The 24,247-nt window shown below is 37.5% G+C and overlaps 1 protein-coding gene across 7 annotated transcripts in view; it reads right to left on the bottom strand.

The window, feature by feature from the left end:
* The window catches only part of mecom (MDS1 and EVI1 complex locus), a 514,494-nt gene that overhangs the window by 66,281 nt on the left and 423,966 nt on the right, over window positions 1–24,247 (bottom strand). The window contains exon 1 of one of the 7 annotated variants that reach the window (XM_061925667.1): window positions 4,798–5,105. The exons of the other annotated variants lie outside the window; for them this stretch is intronic. The gene's annotated coding sequence lies outside the window, so the exon portion shown is untranslated. Of the gene's footprint in view, window positions 1–4,797; window positions 5,106–24,247 lie in introns of those variants that run through there. 7 annotated transcript variants of the gene reach the window in all.

Raw genomic sequence — 24,247 nt, 5'->3', positions numbered from 1 at the left:
TAGAAATAAAAAAATGAGACCTTTTTGCTCAATATGTTGAAAAATATTCTTAAATTAAGTAAATGCTAGTGCCATTATCTTGACATAATGATATGCATACATCATGATTTTTTTGTTTCATGCTTGAAGTAAGAAATTATTACTTTAAAAAAGTAGTTTTATACTTGTGAGTGTTGATGACACGGCTTTGCAACAGTTGATATTCTAGTTTCAAGCATGTTTTACTCAATATAGGTCATAAAATCTCAGCAACAAGCTGTAATATCTTACTGAGATCATTTAGGACCAAAACAGTTAAAACAAGGAAAGCACTCTAACATAAAATCTGCTTAGTGAGAAAAATTATCTTATCAGACAGAAAATAAACAAATATCACCCTTATTTGAGATATTTTTTGCAGTGTATAACTGCTGTATGTCACGGATAGGGGCACTGCAAAAAAGTTAAAGTTAAAAAGTTAAAGTACCAATGATTGTCACACACACACTAGTTGTGGCGAAATTATTCTCTGCATTCGACCCATCACCCTTGATCACCCCCTGGGAAGTGAGGGGAGCAGTGAGCAGCAGCGGTGACCACGCCCGGGAATCATTTTTGGTGGTTCAACCCCCAATTCCAACCCTTGATGCTGAGTGCCAAGCAGGGAGGTAATGGGTCCCATTTTTATAGTCTTTGGTATGACTCGTGCTGACAAGATAAAGGATTAAAACACTCAAATGTAGAAACAAAAACACCTTAAAAACAGGTGAAATTTTCTGTCAATGCAGCTAGTTAATTTGACTTGATATGATATCCTAAATTAAGATTTGCATGTCAAGAAATTAGCAGGACTTTTAAGATAGGAATAAGTATTTCATTCTGAAAACAAGCCCTATTTATTCAATTTGCAAATTTTAAATTAAGCATCCTCGGAATGTTGCAGAATTTTTTTAAACACGATTTTCTTTTGTGAGGAAAACCAAATTATCTTATTTTATTATTTTCTCTATTTTTTACTTTTAACATAACGATTTTCCTTAAAAACAGTTACTTTTCTGAAGTACAAAAGTTAAATGGAAAGGAGGCATATAAAACTGACTACCATTGGTGATATGTCTTGTCAAAGACCATTGGTGTGTCATACATACTGTAGAACAGATATAAATGCATCCAACTAAAATGTGATGCAAGTGTACCGTATTTTTCGGACTATAAGTCGCAGTTTTTTTCATAGTTTGGCCGGGGGTGCGACTTATATTCAGGAGCGACTTATGTGTGAAATTGTTAACACATTACCGTAAAATATCAAATAATATTATTTAGCTCATTCACGTAAGAGACTAGACGTATAAGATTTCGTGGGATTTAGCGATTAGGAGTGACAGATTGTTTGGTAAACGTATAGCATGTTCTATATGTTATAGTTATTTGAATGACTCTTACCATAATATGTTACGTTAACATACCAGGCACGTTCTCAGTTGGTTATTTATGCCTCATATAACGTACACTTATTCAGCCTGTTGTTCACTATTCTTTATTTATTTTAAATTGCCTTTCATTTGTCTATTCTTGGTGTTGAGTTTTATCAAATACATTTCCCCCAAAAATGCGACTTATACTCCAGTGTGACTTATATATGTTTTTTTCCTTCTCTATTATTTTTCGGCCGGTGCGACTTATACTCCGGAGCGACTTCTACTCCGAAAAATACGGTAAATGCTAGTGCCATTTTCTTGACATAATGATATGCGCTCGGCATCATGATTTTTTTTTCCATGCTTGAAGTAAGAAATTATTACTTTAAAAAAGTAGTTTTATACTTGTGAGTGTTGATGGCACAGTTTTGCAACAGTTGATATTCTAGTTTCAAGCATGTTTTACTCAATATAATAATAATAATAATAATAATACATTTTATTTATAAGGCGCCTTTCTGGGCACTCAAGGACACCGTACAAAATCAAAACAATAAAATCAAATTGGATAAAAAACAACAACAAAGATAGCGAAGAAAATATGATTACAATGAATAAGCAGTCAGGAATAGGTGTGTTTTGAGTCTTGATTTGAAGAGGAATATTGAATCTAAGTTACGAAGGTCTGGTGGTAAAGAGTTCCAAAGATGTGGGGCAGAGCGGCTGAAAGGTGGACAGTTTAAATAAAGGGACAGTGAGATGGATGGATGAAGAGGATCTTAGGGAACGAATATAGGTCATAAAATCTCAGCAACAAGCTGTAATATCTTACTGAGATAATTTAGGACCAAAACCTTTAAAACAAGTAAAAGACTGTAACATAAAATCTGCTTAGTGAGAAGAATGATCTTGTCAGACAGAAAATAAGCAAATATCACCCTTATTTGAGATATTTCATCTTACTTAGATTTCAGTTTTTGCAGTGCATTTTTATGACCTTTAAATACACCCACCGACCTCACCAAATATCACCAACCCTGTCCCAAATGTTTGCGCTATTATGGTTTTAATGTTGTTATTGTTTTACTATTCAGACCCACGATACCAGATATTCAGTAGTCGATACCTATAAATGTTCATAATTCTAAATACTTATTCGATAACACAATAAAAAAAAAAACCCAAAAAACACATGTACTTTTAAATGTACTACTTTATCGAACACTGTTTCAAACTGTCAAGTATTTAAGCTCATTGTGCTTCGACATCTTTTTGCACTGAATTCTAATTGCAGCATCAGCTGCCAAGAAGTTAACTATACATTCAAAAAAAAAGCGGTAGTGGCCTATAGCCTCCTTGTATATCAAAACAAACAATACTGCGCTTAACAATGTGGTCACAAATAACAACAATAGTCAAATATTTTGAGTTTGAGTTTATTTATTTTGGACAAAGAAACGGCTGAAAGGCCTAAGAAGGCCACTCTCCAAGGTAAATCTCTATTTTATTATTACATTACTTAATAAAACTACTGTAGTCATTTGTAGTACATTTTACTGTATTATTTTTATACAGTATTTCTTATCTCAGAGTATAACTTACTTTTTAAAAGGCGTATTACATATTATTATTGGGCTGCCACAGAATTAATTAAGCTCGTAAGTTGAGGTACTACTCAAAATTACATATATATATATATTTATATATATATATATATATATATATATATATATATATATATATATATATATATATATATATATATATATATATATTTATATATATATATATATATATATATATATATATATATATATATATATATATATACATATATATACTTATATATGTATATAATTTTATATATATATCCGTATATAAGTATATATGAATATATACACATGTATATATATATATATGTATATATATATATATATATATATATATACATGTGTATATATATATATATATATATATATGTATATATGTATATATATATATGTGTGTATATATGTATGTATGTATACATATGTGTGTATATATATGTATGTATGTATATATATGTAAGTGTATATATATATATATATATATATATATACAGTATATGTATGTGTATATATATATACGTGTGTATATATATATAAATAAATGTGTATATATATATATATATATATATATACATAAATATATATATATATATATATATATATATATATATATATATATATATATATATATATGCAACTTGTTCAGCGTGTACCCCGCCCTCCGCCCGAATGCAGCTGAGCTAGGCTCCAGGTACCCCCTGCGACCCCAAAAGGGACAAGCGGTAGAAAATGGATGGATAGATGGATGGAAGGATATACCTGTATATATATATATATATATATAAATATATATATATATATATATATATATATATATATATATATATATAAAAAATTATATATATATATATATATATATATATATATATATATATATATATATATATATATATATATATATATATATATACATACATGCATGCATCAACAATATGACTTGCCTGAGCGGCTGGATAGGACAGATTTAAAAAAAAAAGTAATTTTTTTGTTTTTTTTACTTAGGATGTCTTGCGGGCCGGAATGTGGACGCTGGCGGGCCACGGGCCATAGTTTGGGGACGGCTGACGTACGACATCATTCAAGATGTTAACACATTGTGCGAAAACCTCGCCGCATACCTCGCAAAGCCTTTGCTTAGGTAAGCATCAAAGCATTAACACTTTTGAAGCGTTTTGCCATTTCCTTTTTGTTGCTTTATTTTGAAATGCAGCGTGTGAAAGTGAGTGTGAATGCTGTCCGTCTATCTGTGTTGGCCCAGGGTGTACAGTTTGTAATGCCGCTAAAACAAGTCAAATCCAAACAATCCACCTGGGTTTTTAACAAGACTAACTCAACGGCGATGACGGCCAAAGTTCTAGATCATTAACGAGCATTCGGAGCCTTTGACCCCCTTCTCCCATTAGTGCGGTTTATAGCGCCTCAATAACTTTGCACAGGCATTTGCATTTTGAGGTAGCATGGCAGTAAAAGCACCGCCACATGTGCAGGCCCACTTGAGGAATTCCCCTAACAGCTCCGCCTCTTCCCAGCGGGCCACCGCACACACACACTTACACACACACTTACACACACACACGAACTGGCAGTGGCTCATTCCAGAACAGAAGAAACACTGTTTGATGTGGAGGTCGCCCTCAGATGTCACGGTCACACAAACACTGGCAGTGGCTTAAATTAGCAGGGCCAATCTTTAGATAAGACACCTGAGGTGGTGGAGTTCACACTGATGGTCCCGTCATATTGTTCATATGAATGACACACACGACATGTGTTATTGCAACCATTGATCCAACCTGTTTGGTGAAGCTCAGTTCCCTGTCAGAGGTTACATCCACCAAGTGGATGAGCGGCTATGATGACTCAATGGCCTTGACGCCATTATATTCTATGCAAACACAATCACATTCGCCCTGGTTACACCCTGTTGTTTGACTCCTGAGTCCTGACACACAACCCTCGTTCCACAGGTATGCCATTCTTGCTAAAATTTTTTTTTTTGAAAAAGTCAATCGGAATGAAAGTCATTGTTAAAAAAAAAAAAGAAAGAAAAAAGACAACTATAACTTTTAAACTAAGACAAAAGGTGCACCGAACCTGAAGTCAAGGCTTTTAATTTGAAAAAGACCAACAAACTGGAAGCACTAACAATAATTGCCATTGGCATTTGTAATCATTCTGATGCAATAAAGAGCTGCCATCATATGGAGGAGCAACACACATGTTTTTTTTTTTTTTTTTTTACCATTGAAGCATCATCTGACCTCAAAACAATGTGATCCATTACAACACCGGTGTCAAACTCAAGGCCCGGGGGGCCAGATTTGGCCCGCCACTTCATTGTACGTGGCCCTGGAAATAATGTGTATCGACAAAGTACTTTATCTTTCTTACTAAACATATTTGTTCTATCAATTTTGGCAGAAAAATTGTGTGAGAATTATCTGAGCATGCAGAAAACATGATGTTAACACAGGGGTGTCCAAATTACGGCCCACAGAATATTGTTGGATACAAAATAACAGTAAAAATGTAACGTGCCAGAGTGTATTATTATTATTAGTTACTTTTTCTCATTACTTTGTCTTTTATGGAGGTTAATTTGTGTCTTTATAAAAAAGGCCTTCTTTTGACACTGAATTTATGTAACTGAATATTGTAGCGTTTGAATTTTGTGATTTTTTTTTTACATCAATTATGCTGACAATTTCTTTGAAAAAAGTTTTAAAATTCAGTGTAGAAAAATCTGTTTTAGAGTTCAGTGTTTTAAAATTCAGTATTTTAATATTCAGTGTATAAAAAAACTGTGTTTTTAGAATTCAGTGTTTTAAAATGCAGTGTATAAAAATCATGTGTTTCAAAATTCAGTGTATAAAAAAATCTGTGTTTTAAATTTTAATGTATAAAAATTATGTGTTTTAAAATTCAGTGTATTAAAATCCAGTGTAAAAAAATGTTGTGTAAAAAAATTCGGTGTCCAAAAAAATCAGCGATGAAAGATTCAGTGTCAAAAAATGTGCCGCTTCAAAAAAGCAAGACTCACTTTTGGTAAATAAAGACTGAAGCAAACGATCCTGTCACAGAACCAGCCAATGAGGTGTCAAGTTTGAAGTCACGTGACACTGGTCTTGCAAAACAGCATAAAAAAATCAGTTACACTGAATATTTAAACACTGAATATTTATACACTGATTTTTTTTTTTTTACACTCAATTGTTTTACACAGAATTTTACAACACTGAATGAAATCGTCAGCATAATTGTTCAGTTCACAAAATTCAAACCCAAAAAATTCAGTTACATGAATTCAGTGTCAAAAAAAAGATTTCGTAAATAAGACACAAATTAACATCCATTTTTTTTACCCCTGTAATAATTATAATAGTGTACTTTGTGACCTACAACACAAAGCTGCCCTAAAGTTTTTGTCTTTAAATATGACTGTTTTTAGCATTTCTTTTGACAAAATAAAAATATATCAAAATTGAATTGTGCTAGTTACAGTGTTACAGCTAGTTAGCTAGCTAATAAATGCCTGATGACCAATCCATACTGAAATTGGTTGCTAAAATTGAGGTCAACAAGCTAATAAATACGCAACAACAAATCCCCAAACTGAATGTGACAGTTAACTCAAATGTTTTTTTTTGTTGCTAGAAATAAGTAAAATAATTGTGTTACAACTAGTTAAGTAGCTAATGACTGCCTGACGACCAATCCATACTGAAATTGTTTGCTAAAATTGAGGTAAACAAGCTAATAAATACGCAACAACCAATCCCCAAACTGAATGTGACAGCTAACCCAAATATTTTTTTTGTTGCTAGAAATAAGTCAAATAATTGTGTTACAGCTAGTTAAGTAGCTAATAAATGCCTGACGACCAATCCATACTGAAATTTTTTGCTAAAAGCGAGGCTAACAAGCGTATAACAAGTAGTTAGCAAGTTAATGAATACGCAACAACCAACCCAAAATTTAATGTGACAGATAACCCTAACTGGATTTTTTATTTTTTTTGCCAGACTCAAAACTAATAATTGTGTTACAACTAATAATAATAATAATAATAACTGGGATTTATATTGCGCTTTTCTAAGTACCCAAAGTCGCTTTACATGTAGAACCCATCAATCAGTCACACCTGGTGGTGGTAAGCTACTTTCATAGCCACAGCTACCCTGGGGTAGACTGACGGAAGCGTGGCTGCAATTTGCGCCAACGGCCCCTCCGACCACCACCTATCATTCATCATTCAATTCACCAGTGTGAGTGGCACCGGGGGCAAAGGGTGAAGTGTCCCGCCCAAGGACACAACGGCAGTGATTTTTGGATGGTAAGAGGCGGGGAGCGAACCTGCAACCCTCAGGTTTCTGGCACGGTTGCTCTACCCACTACGCCATGCCGTTAGCTAGCTAATAAATACATGGCGACCAACCACAACAGGATTTTTTTGCAAGCATTAGGACTAATTACAGTGTTACACCTAGTTAGCTAGCTAATAAATGCCTGACGACCAATCAATAGTGAAATTTTTTGTTAAAATCGAGGCCAACAAGCGTATAACAAGTAGTTAGCAAGTTAATAAATACACAACAACCAACCCCAAATTGAATATGACAGTTAACCCCAAGTGGATTTTTTATTTTGCCAGAATCAGAGCTAATAATTGTGTTACAACTAGTTAGCTAGCTAATAAATACATGGCGACCAACCCCAACTGGAATTTTTTGCCAGCATCAGGGCTAGTTACAGTGTTACAGCTAGTTAGCTTGCTAATAAATGCCTGACGACCAATCCATACTGAAATTGTTTGCTAAAATAGAGGCCAACAAGCGTATTACAACTAGGTAGCAAGTTAATAAATATGTAACAACCAATCCATACTGAAATTGTTCGCTAAAATCGAGGCTAACAAACGTATAACAACTAGGTAACAAGTTAATAAATACGTAACAACCAATCCATACTGAAATTGTTTGCTAAAATCGAGGCCAACAAGCGTATAACATCTAGGTAGCAAGTTAATAAATACGTAACAACCAGCCCAATTTAATATGACATTTAACCCCAACTGGATTTTTTCTTGACAGAATCAGAGCTAATAATTGTCTTACAACTAGTTAGCTAGCTAATAAAGACATGGCGACCAACCCCAACTGGAATTTTTGTGCTAGCATTAGGTAGCAAGTTAATAAATACGTAACAACCAGCCCAATTTAATGTGACATTTAACCCCAACTGGATTTTTTCTTGACAGAATCAGAGCTAATAATTGTCTTACAACTAGTTAGCTAGCTAATAAAGACATGGCGACCAACCCCAACTGGAATTTTTGTGCTAGCATTAGGTAGCAAGTTAATAAATACGTAACAACCAATCCATACTGAAATTGTTTGCTAAAATCGAGGCCAGCAAGCGTATAACAAATAGGTAGCAAGTTAATAAATACGTAACAACCAACCCCAAATTTAATGTGACATTAAACCCCAACTGGATTTTTTTTTTTCCAGAATCAGAGCTAATAATTGTGTTACAACTAGTTAGTTAGCTAATAAATACATGGTGACCAACCCCAACTGGAATGTTTGTGCTAGCGTTAGGACTAGTTACAGTGTTACACCTAGTTAGCTAGCTAATAAATGCCTGACGACCAATCAATACTGAAATTTGTTGCTAAAATCGAGGCCAACAAGCGTATAACAAGTAGTTAGCAAGTTAATAAATATGCAACAACCAACCCCAAATTGAATATGACAGTTAACCCCAAGTGGATTTTTTATTTTGCCAGAATCAGAGCTAATAATTGTATTACAACTAGTTAGTTAGCTAATAAATACATGGCGACCAACCCCAACTGGAATTTTCTGCTAGCATCAGGGCTAGTTACAGTATTACAGCTAGTTAGCTTGCTAATAAATGCCTGACGACCAATCCATACTGAAATTGTTTGCTAAAATCGAGGCCAACAAGCGTATAACAACTAGGTAGAAAGTTAATAAATATGTAACAACCAATCCATACTGAAATTGTTTGCTAAAATCGAGGTCAACAAGCGTATAACAACTAGGTAGCAAGTTAATAAATACGTAACAACCAATCCATACTGAAATTGTTTGCTAAAACCGAGGCCAACACGCGTATAACAACGAGATAGCAAGTTAATGAATACGTAACAACCAACCCCAAATTTAATGTGACATTTAACCCCAACTGGATTTTTTTTTGGACAGAATCAGAGCTAATAATTGTGTTACAACTAGTTAGCTAGCTAATAAATACATGGCGACCAACCCCAACTGGAATTGTTGTGCTAGCATTAGGACTAGTTACAGTGTTACACCTAGTTAGCTAGCTAATAAATGCCTGACGACCAATCAATACTGACATTTATTGCTAAAATCGAGGCCAACAAGCGAATAACAAGTAGATAGCAAGTTAATAAATATGCAACAACCAACCCCAAATTGAATATGACAGTTAACCCCAAGTGGATTTTTTATTTTGCCAGAATCAGAGCTAATAATTGTATTACAACTAGTTAGTTAGCTAATAAATACATGGCGACCAACCCCAACTGGAATTTTCTGCTAGCATCAGGGCTAGTTACAGTATTACAGCTAGTTAGCTTGCTAATAAATGCCTGACGACCAATCCATACTGAAATTGTTTGCTAAAATCGAGGCCAACAAGCGTATAACAACTAGGTAGCAAGTTAATAAATATGTAACAACCAATCCATACTGAAATTGTTTGCTAAAATCGAGGTCAACAAGCGTATAACAACTAGGTAGCAAGTTAATAAATACGTAACAACCAATCCATACTGAAATTGTTTGCTAAAACCGAGGCCAACAAGCGTATAACAACTAGGTAGCAAGTTAATGAATACGTAACAACCAACCCCAAATTTAATGTGACATTTAACCCCAACTGGATTTTTTTTTGGACAGAATCAGAGCTAATAATTGTGTTACAACTAGTTAGCTAGCTAATAAATACATGATGACCAACCCCAACTGGAATTTTCTGCTAGCATCAGGGCTAGTTACAGTGTTACACCTAGTTAGCTAGCTAATAAATGCCTGACGACCAATCCATACGGAAATCTTTTGCTAAAATCAAGGCCAACAAACGTACAACAACTAGGTAGCAAGTTAATAAATACGTAACAACCAATCCATACTGAAATTGTTTGCTAAAATCGAGGTCAACAAGCGTATAACAACTAGGTAACAAGTTAATAAATACGTAACAACCAAACCCAAATTGAATGTGACAGTTAACCCTAACTGGATTATTATTTTTTTTTGCAAGAATCAGAGCTAATAATTTTGTTACAACTAGTTACTTAGCTAATACATACATGGTGACCAACCCCAACTGGAAGTTTCTGCTAGCATCAGGGCTAGTTAGAGTGTTACAACTAGTTAGCTCGCTAATAACAATGCAGATTATAGCTTTTTCTTCACACTTTTAAAGTGCAGCAATAGTTTTGTTATAAATTCATTGTCGTACAGACTGAAGTGCATATTTACAATAAATTAAAAAGTAAAAAAAAAAAAATCCTCTCACCGCAGGTTTAGCCATTTTACTCGAGAGAAGACTATACAGGCGAGCTTTGAGCCTCATTCTGTAAATGTCTGAGGGACAGCGCCTTCTAGTGGCGAGATATAATTAGTGTGACAAGCAACCCCGTCGAGCGCTACTTAGTTTCACTTCAATTGACTGACAGTCATTGTGAAACACTTCAATACCCCCCCGCGCCCCCCACTCCAGACTAAGTGAGAATCAATGCAGCAAGTGAGATTAACATTCATATCCCTCACTTGTATCTTCTGAAAGGTTCTTTAAGGACATGTTGGATGATGTTAATTACACTAATAATCCATTTTCCTCCCAGCTGAGTCACCGCACTGAAGAGAGCGAAGGTTTTCAAGCGCTAATTGCACCAATTATCTTAACGACAAAACACTGAAGCTTCCATGAGAGTTTAATGCACCAGTAAGCCAACGCGGACGTCAAGGGAGTGGAAGCATTATGGGATGGATTGTCACACATTGATGCGAACAACACACTTAAGTCAAGGGCTAATGATAAAGGTTAATTAGTATGCAATGTTTAATTGTTGAGATTAGGTGTGTTTTTACTGTAAACGTAACACCACCCACACCAATTGGAACACAAATATTTCAGAATACAATGAGACTTTTGCTCACAATGAAACAAATAAAGGAGGTTGTATACAATATAAGTATCTTGTAAATCAGGGGTGCCCAAACTACGGCCCGGATCCGGCCCACCAGTGTCCAAAATCCGGCCCACCGGAAGTCCCAAGTTAAACATTTTAGTTTTTTTAAATTGTTTTTTATTTTAATTTTTTTAATTGAGGGGTTAGTGCATCTGCCTCACAATACGAAGGTCCTGAGTAGTCTTGGGTTCAATCCCGGGCTCGGGATCTTTCTGTGTGGAGTTTGCATGTTCTCCCCGTGACTGCGTGGGTTCCCTCCGGGTACTCTGGCTTCCTCCCACTTCTAAAGACATGCACCTGGGGATAAGTTGATTGGCAACACTAAATTGGCCCTAGTGTGTGGATGTGAGTGTGAATGTTGTCTGTCTATCTGTGTTGGCCCTGCGATGAGGTGGCGACTTGTCCAGGGTGTACCCCGCGACCCCAAAGGGAATAAGCGGTAGAAAATGGATGGATGGATGGATCTTTTATTTTTATTTGTCCTTTTTAATTCATTTCCAAATCCTATTGTCTAAAAATGAATATATATATATATATATATATATATATATATATATATATATATATATATATATATATATATATATATATATATATATATATATGTATATATATATATATATATATATATTGTTTTTTAATGTTTTAGTGTCTTCTGTATATGGAAAAAACAGTACCAAAGTTGATTTTACGGTTAAAAACCTCATTTGGCGGAATTGAACCTTAAAATTTATCGTCAATTTTACAGTCTACAGTTTGATTGATAATTTGTTTTGAAATCATAAGTCAAGCAGATATTTAAGTACAGTATTTATTTTTATTTAAAAAAAAAAAAAATGTTTGGAATACATGATAATATAATATTCTGATTTTGATAATATTGAATATTAAAATATATGCAATTGCATGCAGTAAATTATTATTTATGTCAAAAGGGAAATAGCAAATATATTTAATAAGAAAATATTAAGCATTTTATTAACGCATATTATTTCCAGGCTTTTGCGGACCACATAAAAAAATGTGGCGGGCCAGATTTGGCCCCCGGGCCTTGAGTTTGACACCTGTGTGCTAGTTGAATGACACCTCTGTCATAGCTTGAGGGGGTCTGCATCGCTCTCACTGGCACTTAGCAACTTTGAGGAGGGTGGCAGGAACTCCCGCCACACAAAAAACTACAAATGTGCTGACTTGCTTTATGGCATACGTCACTCCCCTTTCTCCATTTGTTAAAAAGACGGAAGTCGATGAAAACGCCTACGTGCCGCCAGAAAACTAAAAGAGGAAGAAGAAGAACACATACGCGCAATAACGGCTATCATGGCCGAAGCTGCAAAACAACCAAAGAAACGAAAAGTTTTATCTGAGGAGCCAACAAAAGAAAAAGGGAGTCTACCCGGATAAAAGGACAGTCAGGATCAATGAGCTCAAAGACGAGCAGGGATTTTCGGCCGATGCTGCCTTGGCTGTGTTCCTGCTAAACTAGTAAGTGACTTTCGATGCTCAAATCGAAATGATAATTTTCATGTTGGCTATCGGAATTTTGAGTTGTAGCAATAAATAGCCACCAGCTTGATATTTCGCAGTTCCACACGACTTCCATCGAAAAAACTCTCCCGCCGGTCTTTCTTTCCTTCGGACCTGTATTTTCCCCGATACATTCTTGGTAGTAGCGTCATGTTTGTAGCGCAATCCAAGATAATTTCTTGATAGTAGGGGTGTAACGGTACGTGTATTTGTATCGAACCGTTTCAGTACGGGGGTTTCGGTTCGGTTCGGAGGTGTACCGAACGAGTTTCCACACGAACATATTAAGTAGCTGCCTCCGCTTCCTTCTGCCTCTGTTTCTGTCAGTCCTCTACACAGCACCCAGCATTGTCCCACCCACACAACCATCTGATTGGTTACAAACAGAGCGGTAACAGCCAATCAGCAGTGCGTATTCAGAGCAGTAACAGCCAATCAGCAGTGCGTATTCAGAGCGCATGTAGTCAGTGCTTAGCGTTTAGCAGGTAAGCATCAGGCAGCGGACTCTCCCCAAATTATAATAAACACCTCCCAGTCAACTACTAGTAACATCACTATGAGCCCGTTGACCTTCTAGAAATATAAAAGGCAGCTCAGCTCGCTAGTAGTCCTGGCTTGAGGTGAAGGCTAATTCGCTTTTAGCGTAACGTTAGCTCATTTTGCGGTGTGTGTGTGTGTTACGGACAGCAAAGCCCTGTCTGTCTGTTATTTCACTTTACCTTTTTCTGTGTTGAAGCAGCAAAAAAGGACATTATGTTAAATGAAGAGTTTCTGTCTCTGATAGTTGATATAATAATGTAACTGCAACATTAAGCCTACATGAACTCCATGGTGTTCAGGGATGAATAGTCTCTCCTATTGCTTTTGTACCATTTTTTCAGCTATAGTTACATTAATCATTAGTAATGGAGCAGCCTAGTTTTGAATGGCAGGGTCCCTGCTATCACATGTTGATAAAAATATAACATTTACATAATAAAAATCAACTACAGGCTTCCCAAATGCTGTAATAAATTAAGCATGATGAGTTGACTTGAAACTGTTTAATGTTGCACTTTTTATATGAAGAAGAAAAGTTTTGTCATTTTATTTAATCTGAGCAACAACTTGAGGCAGTTTAATGTGGATTCATGTGGGCAGAATTATTATAGTGTTCCCAATGTTAAAAGGATAAAGCCATTGGTAAATAAAATTTGGTAAATAAATAACCCAAAAATTTATATTTTGTTGTTTTCTTATTGTACCGAAAATGAACCGAACCGTGACCTCTAAACCGAGGTACATACCGAACCGAAATTTTTGTGTACCGTTACACCCCTACACCAACATCAGCATAGCCATTAAATACGTAATATTTGCAATCTGTGCCAATATTACAGCGGACATCATGTCAGTATGACGCTATATTCGCTAGTCATCATGGGAAATGTGGTCTTCTTCTGGCAGAAAAAATCTACCGCTTTGGTCCACCGGTGCCGCCAAAATCAACCAAAACTGAAAGTTCTTAAGTGGGGCTTTAAGTTCCTAAATCAGGTTCCACTGTAGTCAGTGACGTGCGGTGAGGTTGATGGCTGGTGAGGCACTGACTTCATCACAGTCAGATTTACAAACATATGAACCCTAAAGAGTATCTTATTCACCATTTGATTGGCAGCAGTTAACGGGTTGTGTTTAAAAGCTCATACCAGCATTCTTCCCTGCTTGGCAGTCAGCATCAAGGGTTGGAATTGGGGGTTAAATCACCAAAAATTATTCCCGGGCGCGGCGCCGCTGTTGCCCACTGCTCCCCTCACCTCCCAGGGGGTGATCAAGGGGATGGGTCAAATGCAGAGGACAAATTTCACCACACCTAGTGTGTGTGACAATCATTGGTACTTTAACTTAACTTAACTTTAACTTTACACATACAAACTGGAGCACACAAAAAAGCACATTTAATTAAAAAAACGTTATTATGGTCTTACCTTTACTTATAAGTGCGGGAACAGTGGTGTTTGTGTTGGAGGAGTTGTGAATGAATGAAATAAGAAATCCGTGCTGCAGTCTGCAGGTGTACCTAATGTTGTGTCCCTGCAGTCGTTCACGGCTCCTCCGGCGCGAGCATTGTTGTTTTTGCACTTTTTGGCTTCTTGTTAAGTGACTTTTTTTGGGTGGATTCGGTCTTGCACGTGAAGGGTTTGGGTGTGGGCTTTGGTTGGTGTGGCGCTCCCGTCGGGGGATGCATTCTGCGACGGGGGTGCATTAACCGGCACCAGGAGGCGGGATTACTGCGAGCCTCACACAGTGCGTCTTCGTAGCAGTTTTATGATTGCTCAGCACAAGAAATACATTACACACATACAGTTGTTGACAAAATACACTGTACATTATATACCTCAGCTAACTAAACTATGGAAATGTATAATATAATTCATATAGCAATACGGTCTCACTGCACAACAGGCCAGCAGTTAGCCGAGTCTGCAATCCATGGTGAGGCACAACTGAGTGACGTGCCTCAACTGGCTGCTGATCACCGCACCGTCTCTTCTCAGTATTTGAACGGCAAATGTGAAAATTCAGCGATTTTAAATAAAAATAATCTAAAACTGGTGAAGTTAAATGGAAAATAACTTTATAGTATAATCACTGAATACATATAACAATTTAATTAATTTGATTTCTTTTTACATTTTTTTCCTTTCCATGATGGCAGGTGAGGCGGGGCCTCACCTGCCTCTAGTGACTGCACGTCACTGACTGTAGTTCATTTTTACTGAGACAGGCCATTACGAACGTTAATTACTGAGAAGATTTGACCTACTGTGTTCATTCTCTCTGACACATTCAGCATTATTATGTTGGATTTCATCCATTTAACTGATCTTAATATTACGGCTGATGATGTCAATCTCCATAAAGATGTTTTGACACCTGATTCAGGCAAATGCCAGTGCAGTAAATGGAAACTGTGCAACAAGAAAAGTTTCTCCGACCAGACAAAACAAGCTCTTTTCCCCTCTCTCCTTACTCATTCCTTCCTCACTCACACGCTCGCCCTCCTGAGATTGCTCATAAAGTTTTATGGTAAACAGAACTGGGTCAGGAAGAAGAGGACCGAGGCCAGGTTTACTTTCACACTGGCAGGTCTGAATTGGAGCTTGTGAGTGAGCCATAATGACCAACACACCTGGAAATTGCTGAGCTTGTATGACGCTGTCGTCGTATAAATCCCGGCGGCAAATTATCTGCGTTAAAGGCACTGCAGTGGATTTGGTTTTAAATCCACTTCTTAGAGGAGATTGAGCAGCGAGTGGGAGTTCTGTGGAGCTCACTCAGGTCTAATCTGGTGCTGTGTGGTTTTCTACCTGAAAGACTCAGCACTTTTCTGTGGTTGTATAAAAAAAACTGTAGGCAATTTACTAGGGGTGTCCCGATCTGATATTGATCCCATATCAGCAAAAAACAAATGAATAAAAATGTATTGCAATTAGAGATGTCCGATAATATCGGACTGCCGATATTATCGGCCGATAAATGCTTTAAAATGTAATATCGGAAATTATCGGTATCGGTTTCAAAAAGTAAAATGTATGACTTTTTAAAACGCCGCTGTACGGAGTGGTACAGAGCAGTTGCGTCTCCCAGTCATACTTGTCAACGCTCCCGATTTTCCTGGGAGACTCCCGAATTTCAGTGCCCCTCCCGAAAATCTCCCGGGGCAACCATTCTCCCGAATTTCTCCCGATTTCCACCCAGACAACAATATTGGGGGCGTGCCTTAAAGGCACTGCCTTTGCGTGCCGGCCCGATCACATAATATCTACGGCTTTTCACACACACAAGTGAATACATTCATACTTGGTCAAACAAACAGTAATCATAGTGAAGTTTTTTAAGCGCAAAAATTATGACTAAAGCGACGACATTGTATTTAATATTATCTACAGTTAAGTTCAGAAACATTCATTATTAACAATTTAGATTAGAGATGATGGACTGCCAATATTATTGGCCGATAAATGCTTTAAAATGTAATATCGGAAATTATCGGGATCGGTTTCAAAAATTAAAATGTATGACACGGACGTAGGGAGAAGTACAGAGCGCCAATAAACCTTAAAGGCATTGCCTTTGCGTGCCGGCCCAATTACATAATATCTACGGCTTTTAACACACACAAGTGAATGCAATGCATACTTGGTCAACAGCCATACAGGTCACACTGAGGGTGGCCGTATAAACAACTTCAACACTGTTACAAATATGCGCCACACTGTGAACCCACACCAAACATGAATGACAAACACATTTCGGGAGAACATCCGCACCGTAACACAACATAAACGCAACAGAACAAATACCCAGAGCCCCTTGCAGCACTAACTCTTCCGGGACGCTACAATATACACCCCCGCTACCCCCTACCCCAACTCTACCCCGCCCACCTCAACCTCCGCATGTCCCAAATTCCAAGCTGCTGTTTTGAGGCATGTTAAAAAAAAAATAATGCACTTTGTGACTTCAATAATAAATATGGCAGTGCCATGTTGGCATTTTTTTCCATAACTTGAGTTGATTTATTTTGGAAAACCTTGTTACATTGATTAATGCATCCAGCGGGGCATCACAACAAAATTAGGCATAATAATGTGTTAATTCCACGACTGTATATATCGGTATCAGTTGATATCGGAATCGGTAATTAAGAGTTGGGCAATATTGGAATATCGGATAACGCCATTATCGGACATTTCTAATTGGAATAAATCAGCTTGCATCTAAAATCTCCGATACAAGCAGTCCTGCAACGCATTAACTTGTGCATAGCTGGAAAGCCGATTAACATCTAAATGTTCTCCAATAAACACACAATTTATTCTATTTTAGTCAAGTTATTTACAAAAGGGTAAACATGGTAGACTATAAGCTACTAGGAGCTAGCAGCTACACAACAGCTAAGCACACAATAGCGCACAAGCTAGACAAACGCCCTGTTTTCATTAAGGTTATGGCTGCCCTCAGAAACGTATAATCGCCTAATGACATTAGACAGTTGAGATAGGCTCCAGCAACCCCCGCGACCCCGTAAGGGAAAAGCGGTAGAAAATGGATGGATATTAGACACTTGCCATGCATTTTATTATTACTTACGGATAACTTGCTTTAAAATCACAAATCAGTTTTATTTTAACAAAAAATGGTGTGGAATACATGTTTGTATAATGGAATACATGTTAATACAACCTTTTGTATTAACTGGAATTACATGCAATTTTGATGTCAAAATTGAAAAAAAAAGTGGTTAATGGCTCACATAATTTCCAGGCACAATTGGACGGGCCCTGAGTTTGACACAAATTAGTGAAGTCATTTACAAAAAGGTAAATATGGTAGAATATAAGCTACTCGGAGCTAGCAGCTACACAACAGCTAAGCACACAATAGCACACAAGCTAGACATTTGGGGTGTCGAATTTGTATTTTTTTCGAATTAATTGCCATTCTTATTTGTAAAGATTCTTAATTGATAAAAGAAAATTCGAAATAATTTTGTATTTTTTTTAAAATGTTAATTATTTTTTAAATATGTCCTGTCCAGACACTTAGGCAAATCATAATGTTGATGTAGATGTCCATATATGCTGTCCAGATTTACTTTAAAAAATAAGAAGTGTTGGATTTTTCTCTTGTTGCTTTATTTGTATTTGACTTTATTTAATGTTTGGGTAGAATTTTGTGAAACATAAACAGTTTTAGTTTAAGTACTATAAAAAAATATCAGAGCTGTTTATCTATTTTATGGGGGAATGCAGTTAATAACAGAACTGGCACCCAATGTTGTTAAAAAAAAAAAGTATTGCTTTTGAATCGAGAATCATTTGAATAGAGAATCGATTCTGAATCAAATTGTTTCCAATCGAGAATCGATTCTGAATCGAATCGTTAGCTCTGAGAATCTAATCATGTAGTGCACAAAGATTCACAGCCCTTGTAGACATACATAATAAGTATCTGCAATTGAACAATATTGCAGTCGAAAACCCCACATTTGTCAATATAAAGTATCAAATAATTATAATCACATATTACTTACAGATAGAAAGTCTCCAAGGCAGAAGCCTATTAGAAAATATCCAGTAACAAACGTGTCATGAGCATCACAAGCTTAACTTCATTTCTTCTTGATAGAAAAAACTATTTATCACTCCACTTCAAAAACTTAAATCCCTCATAATTAGGGATGTCCGATAATGGCTTTTTGCCGATATTTGATATTTCGATATTGTCCAACTCTTTAATTACCGATACCGATATCAACCGATACCGATATCAACCGATATATACAGTCGTGGAATTAACACATTATTATGCCTAATTTGGACAACCAGGTATGGTGAAGATAAGGTACTTCATAAAATAAAATAAGATAAATAAATTAAAAACATTTTCTTGAATAAAAAAAAAAAAGTAAAACAATATAAAAACAGTTACATAGAAACTAGTAATTAATGAAAATGAGTAAAATTAACTGTTAAAGGTTAGTACTATTAGTGGACCAGCAGCACGCACAATCATGTGTGCTTACGGACTGTATCCCTTGCAGACTGTATTGATATATATTGATATATAATGTAGGAACCAGAATAATAATAACAGAAAGAAACAACTATTTTGTGTGAATGAGTGTAAATGGGGGAGGAAGGTTTTTTGGGTTGGTGCACTAATTGTAAGTGTATCTTGTGTTTTTTATGTTGATTTAATAAAAAGAAAAAAAAAAACCCAAAAAAACCGATACCGATAATTAAAAAAACGATACCGATAATTTCCGATATTACATTTTAACGCATTTATCGGACATCTCTATTCATTAGGTTAGTGATTTTCATACCAACAGTCCACACTACAAAATAATAGAAGGTTTATGCTGATATCAATGTGGGCCACTACTCAAGTGAAAAAGTTGTATCACTCCACCTCTACTATTTACCATTTGTGGCTAAGAATATCCTGCACAGATGCTCAAAGTCAGCAGCAGCCCGCACTTTTCCCACTCACAAGTATCAAATACGTGGGTGCTGATAAAAATCCCAGACAAAAACCCCTCCACACAGTAGCAAAAAAAAACCTGACGAGGGGCCTTTGCAAGACCACCCCACATTTAAGTCTATTCATTTTGAGCATATACAGACAGGCATTGTGAGCCGCCTACAGTGTGTTTTCAAAAACACCAATGTCGGCCCCGGAAGGCTTAAAGACGGCGCATTGTGCCGCGCCGTGACAGTGTGTAATAGTTAACAATCGCCTCATCACGGCCATGTCCGAGACCTGTCGGAGCCTTACACAGGCACCGGAGCAGAACCACGGTGTTGACAGCGAGTCACACCTCGCACACACACAAGCTCTCACTGCTTGTTTGTCCGCCTGTCGCTTGGAACAGAGGAGTAGGCCAAGTGATTCCAGACACCTTGTGTCTTTGAACGCAACATGATGCAGACTTTAGGAAGTTGTGATTGAGTAGTTGTTGATTTGTTCCTTTGAGGTTTTATCTTATTAGACCACAGTCAGTTGGTATCAGTTCCATGGGTGAATTCTTTCTTCATTGACCCATGATCAACGTTTGCACACAGAACTTTGTTGAGGTAATGACAGCCATGGAGATGAAATGCCCCTTTTTTTCCACATGAGGGGTCATGCCGTGGAATGCTACACACATGTATCAGGTAAAGTTTAGTCTGCCGTCCCTTTCTATGAAACACACTGCTGGGTTAACGAGGTGAACGGAACCCCATGCCTATGAAAAAAAACAAAAAAACCCTTTTTTCCCAGGTGAGGGGTCATGCCGCGAAATGCTACACACTTGTATAAGGTAAAGTTTAGTCTGCCGTCCCCTTCTATTGAAGATATATGGGGATTGTAAAGGTGAACGATTAGAGAGACGAATGGACCACAATGTCCATGAAAAAAAAAGAAGCTTTTTTCATATGAGGGGTCATGCCGCGGAATGCTACACACGTGTGTCAGGTAAAATTTAGTCTGCTGTCCCCTTTTATGAAATATATGGTGGAATTAGAATAGTGAACGGACCCCATTCGCATGAGAAAAAAAAAATCCACTTTTCTCACATGAGGGGTCATGCCGCGGAACGCTACATACTCGTATCAGGTAAAGTTTAGGCTGCTGTCCCTTTCTATGAAACACACTGCTGGGTTAACGAGGTGAACGGATCCCCATGACTATGAAAAAAAACAAAAAAAACAAACTTTTTTTCCAGATGAGGGGTCATGCCGCGGAATGCTACACACTTGTATCAGGTAAGGTTTAGTCTGCCGTCCCCTTCTATTGAAGATATATGGGGATTGTAAAGGTGAATGATTAGAGAGACGAATGGACCACAATGTCCATGAAAAAAAAGAAGCTTTTTTCATATGAGGGGTCATGTCGCGGAATGCTACACATGTGTGTCAGGTAAAATTTAGTCTGCTGTCCCCTTTTATGAAATTTATGGTGGGATTAGAATAGTGAACGGATTCCCATTCGCATGAAGAAAAAGAAATCCACCTTTCTCACATGAGGGGTCATGCCGCGGAACGCTACATACTCGTATCAGGTAAAGTTTAGTCTGCCGTCCAGCACACCACCATCCCCTTCTATTGAAGATATAGCGGGATTAGAAAGGTCAATGAACCCCAATGCCCATGAAAAAAAAATCCACACTTTTTTCTCATGAGAGGTCATGCCTCGAAATATTCCACATGCATGTCAGATAAAGTTAAGTCTGCCATCTCCTTTATGACAGATATAGTGTTGGATTAGAGAGACGAATGGACCACCACGTCCATTAAAAAAAAGAAGCTTTTTTCATATGAGGGGTCATGCCGCGTAATGCTACACACGTGTGTCAGGTAAAATTCGGTCTGCTGCCCACTTCTATGAAATACTGTATATGGTGGGATTAGAGCAGTGAAAGTATCCCCATTCGCATTAAAAAAAAAAAATCTAAATGTTTTAACATGAGGGGTCATGCCGCGAAATATTCCACATGCATGTCAGATAAAGTTAAGTCTGCCATCTCCTTTATGAAAGATATAGTGTTGAATTAGAGAGATGAATGGACCACCATGTCCATTGAAAACAAAATAGCGTTTTCCATATGAGGGGTCATGCCGTGGAATGCTACACACCTGTGTCAGGTAAAATTTAGTCTGCTGTCCCCTTTTATGAAATATATGGTGGGATTGGAATAGTAAACGGATCCCCATTCGCATGAAAAAAAAAATCCACTTTTCTCACATGAGGGGTCATGCCGCGGAACGCTACACACTTGCATCAGGTAAAGTTTAGTCTGCCGTCCAGCACACCACCATCCCCTTCTATTGAAGATATAGCAGGATTAGAAATGTCAACGAACCCCCATGCCCATGAAAAAAAATTCCACACTTTTTCTCATGAGGGGTCATGCCTCGAAATATTCCACATGCATGTCAGATAAAGTTAAATCTGCCATCTCCTTTATGAAAGATATAGTGTTGGATTAGAGAGACGAATGGACCACCATGTTCATGAAAACAAAAATAAGCTTTTCTTATATGAGGGGTCATGCCGCGAAATGCTACACACCCGTGTCAGGTAAAGTGTAGTCTGCTGTCCCCTTCTATGAAATATATGGTGAGATTAGAGCAGTGAACGGATCCCCATTCGCATGTAAAAAAAAGGAACTTTTTTCACATGAGGGGTCATGCCGCGAAATGCTACACACTTGTATCAGGTAACGTTTAGTCTGCCATCCAGCACACACCATCCCCTTCTATGAAAGATATAGCGGTATTAGAAAGGTGAATGAACCCCATGCCCATGAAAAAAAAATACCACACTTTATCTCATGAGGGGTCGTGCCGCGGAATATTCCACACCCGTGTCAGGTAAAATGTAGTGTGGTGTCCCCTTCTATAAAATGTATGGCGGAATTAGAGCGGTGTACGTATCCCCATTCACATTGAAAGATATATTTTTTTTACATGAGGGGTCATGCCGCGGAATATCCCACCCACGTGTTAGGTGTCGATATGTCTTTTATGGAAGACATATCTGGATTAGAGTGGTGATAGACCCCCAGGTTCATTAAAAAAACACCTTTTTTCATATGAGGGGTCATGCTGCAGAATCCCCCACCATAAAAGACATAGCGGGATTAGCGAGGCGAACAGGCCTCGGTGCACATGAAAAAACACCACACTTTTTCACATGAGGGGTCATGCCGCGGAATGCTACACACGTGTACCAGGTAAAGTTTAGTCTGCCGTTCGACACTCCACCTTCCCTTCTATGGAATATATAGTGGTATTAGAAAGGTGAATGAACCCCCATGACCATGAAAAAAAAATCCACACTTTTTTTCTCATGAGGGGTCGTGCCGCGGAATATTCCACACCTGTGTCAGGTAAAATTTAGTCTGCTGTCCCCTTCTATAAAATGTATGGCGGGATTAGAGCGGTGTACGTTTCCACATTCACATTAAAAAAATAATATTTTTTTTAACCATGAGTGGTCATGCCGCGGAATACCCCACCCACATGTTAGGTAAAGTTTCGTCTGCCGTCCCCTTTTATGAAAGACATATCGGGATTAGAAAGTTGACAGACCCCCACGTCCATTAAAAAAAATCCGCTTTTTTCACATGAGGGGTCATGCCGTGGAATACCCCACCCACATGTTAGGTAAAGTATCGTCTGCCGTCCCCTTTTCTGAAAGACATGTCGGGATTAGAAAGGTGACAGACCGCCACGTCCATTAAAAAAATCTGCTTTTTTAACATGAGGGGTCATGCTGTGGAATACCCCAACCACATGTTAGGAAAAGTTTCGTCTGCCGCCCCCTTTTACAAAAGACATATCGGTATTAGAAACGTGACAGACCCCCACGTCCATTAAAAAAATCTGCTTTTTTCACATGAGAGGTCATGCCGCGCAATACCCCAACCACATGTTAGGTAAAGTTTGGTCTGCCATCCCCGTTTCTGAAAGACATATCGGGATTAGAAAGGTTACAGACCCCCACGTCCATTAAACAAATCAGCTTTCACATGAGGGGTCATGCCGTGGAATACCCCACCCACATGTTAGGTAAAGTTTCGTCTGCCGTACCCTTTTCTGAAAGACATATCGGGATTAGAAAGGTGACAGACCCCCACGTCCATTAAAAAAATCCGCTTTTTTAACATGAGGGGTCATGCCGCGGAATACCCCACCCAAATGTTAGGTAAAGTTTCGTCTGCCGTCCTCTTTTCTGAAAGACATATCGAGATTAGAAAAGTGACAGACCCCCACGTCCATTAAAAAAATCAACTTTTTTCACATGAGAGGTCATGCCGCAGAATACCCCACCCACATGTTAGGTAAAGTTTTGTCTGCCGTCCCTTTTTCTGAAAGACATATCGGGATTAGAAAGGTAACAGACCCCCACGTCCATTTAAAAAAATCTGCTTTTTT

The sequence above is a fragment of the Nerophis lumbriciformis genome, linkage group LG30 (genome assembly GCF_033978685.3).
Source record: "Nerophis lumbriciformis linkage group LG30, RoL_Nlum_v2.1, whole genome shotgun sequence".
Classification (NCBI taxonomy): domain Eukaryota; kingdom Metazoa; phylum Chordata; class Actinopteri; order Syngnathiformes; family Syngnathidae; genus Nerophis; species Nerophis lumbriciformis.
The sequence above is the reverse complement of the archived record's forward strand: the minus strand, read 5'-3'. Positions and strand labels throughout refer to the sequence as shown.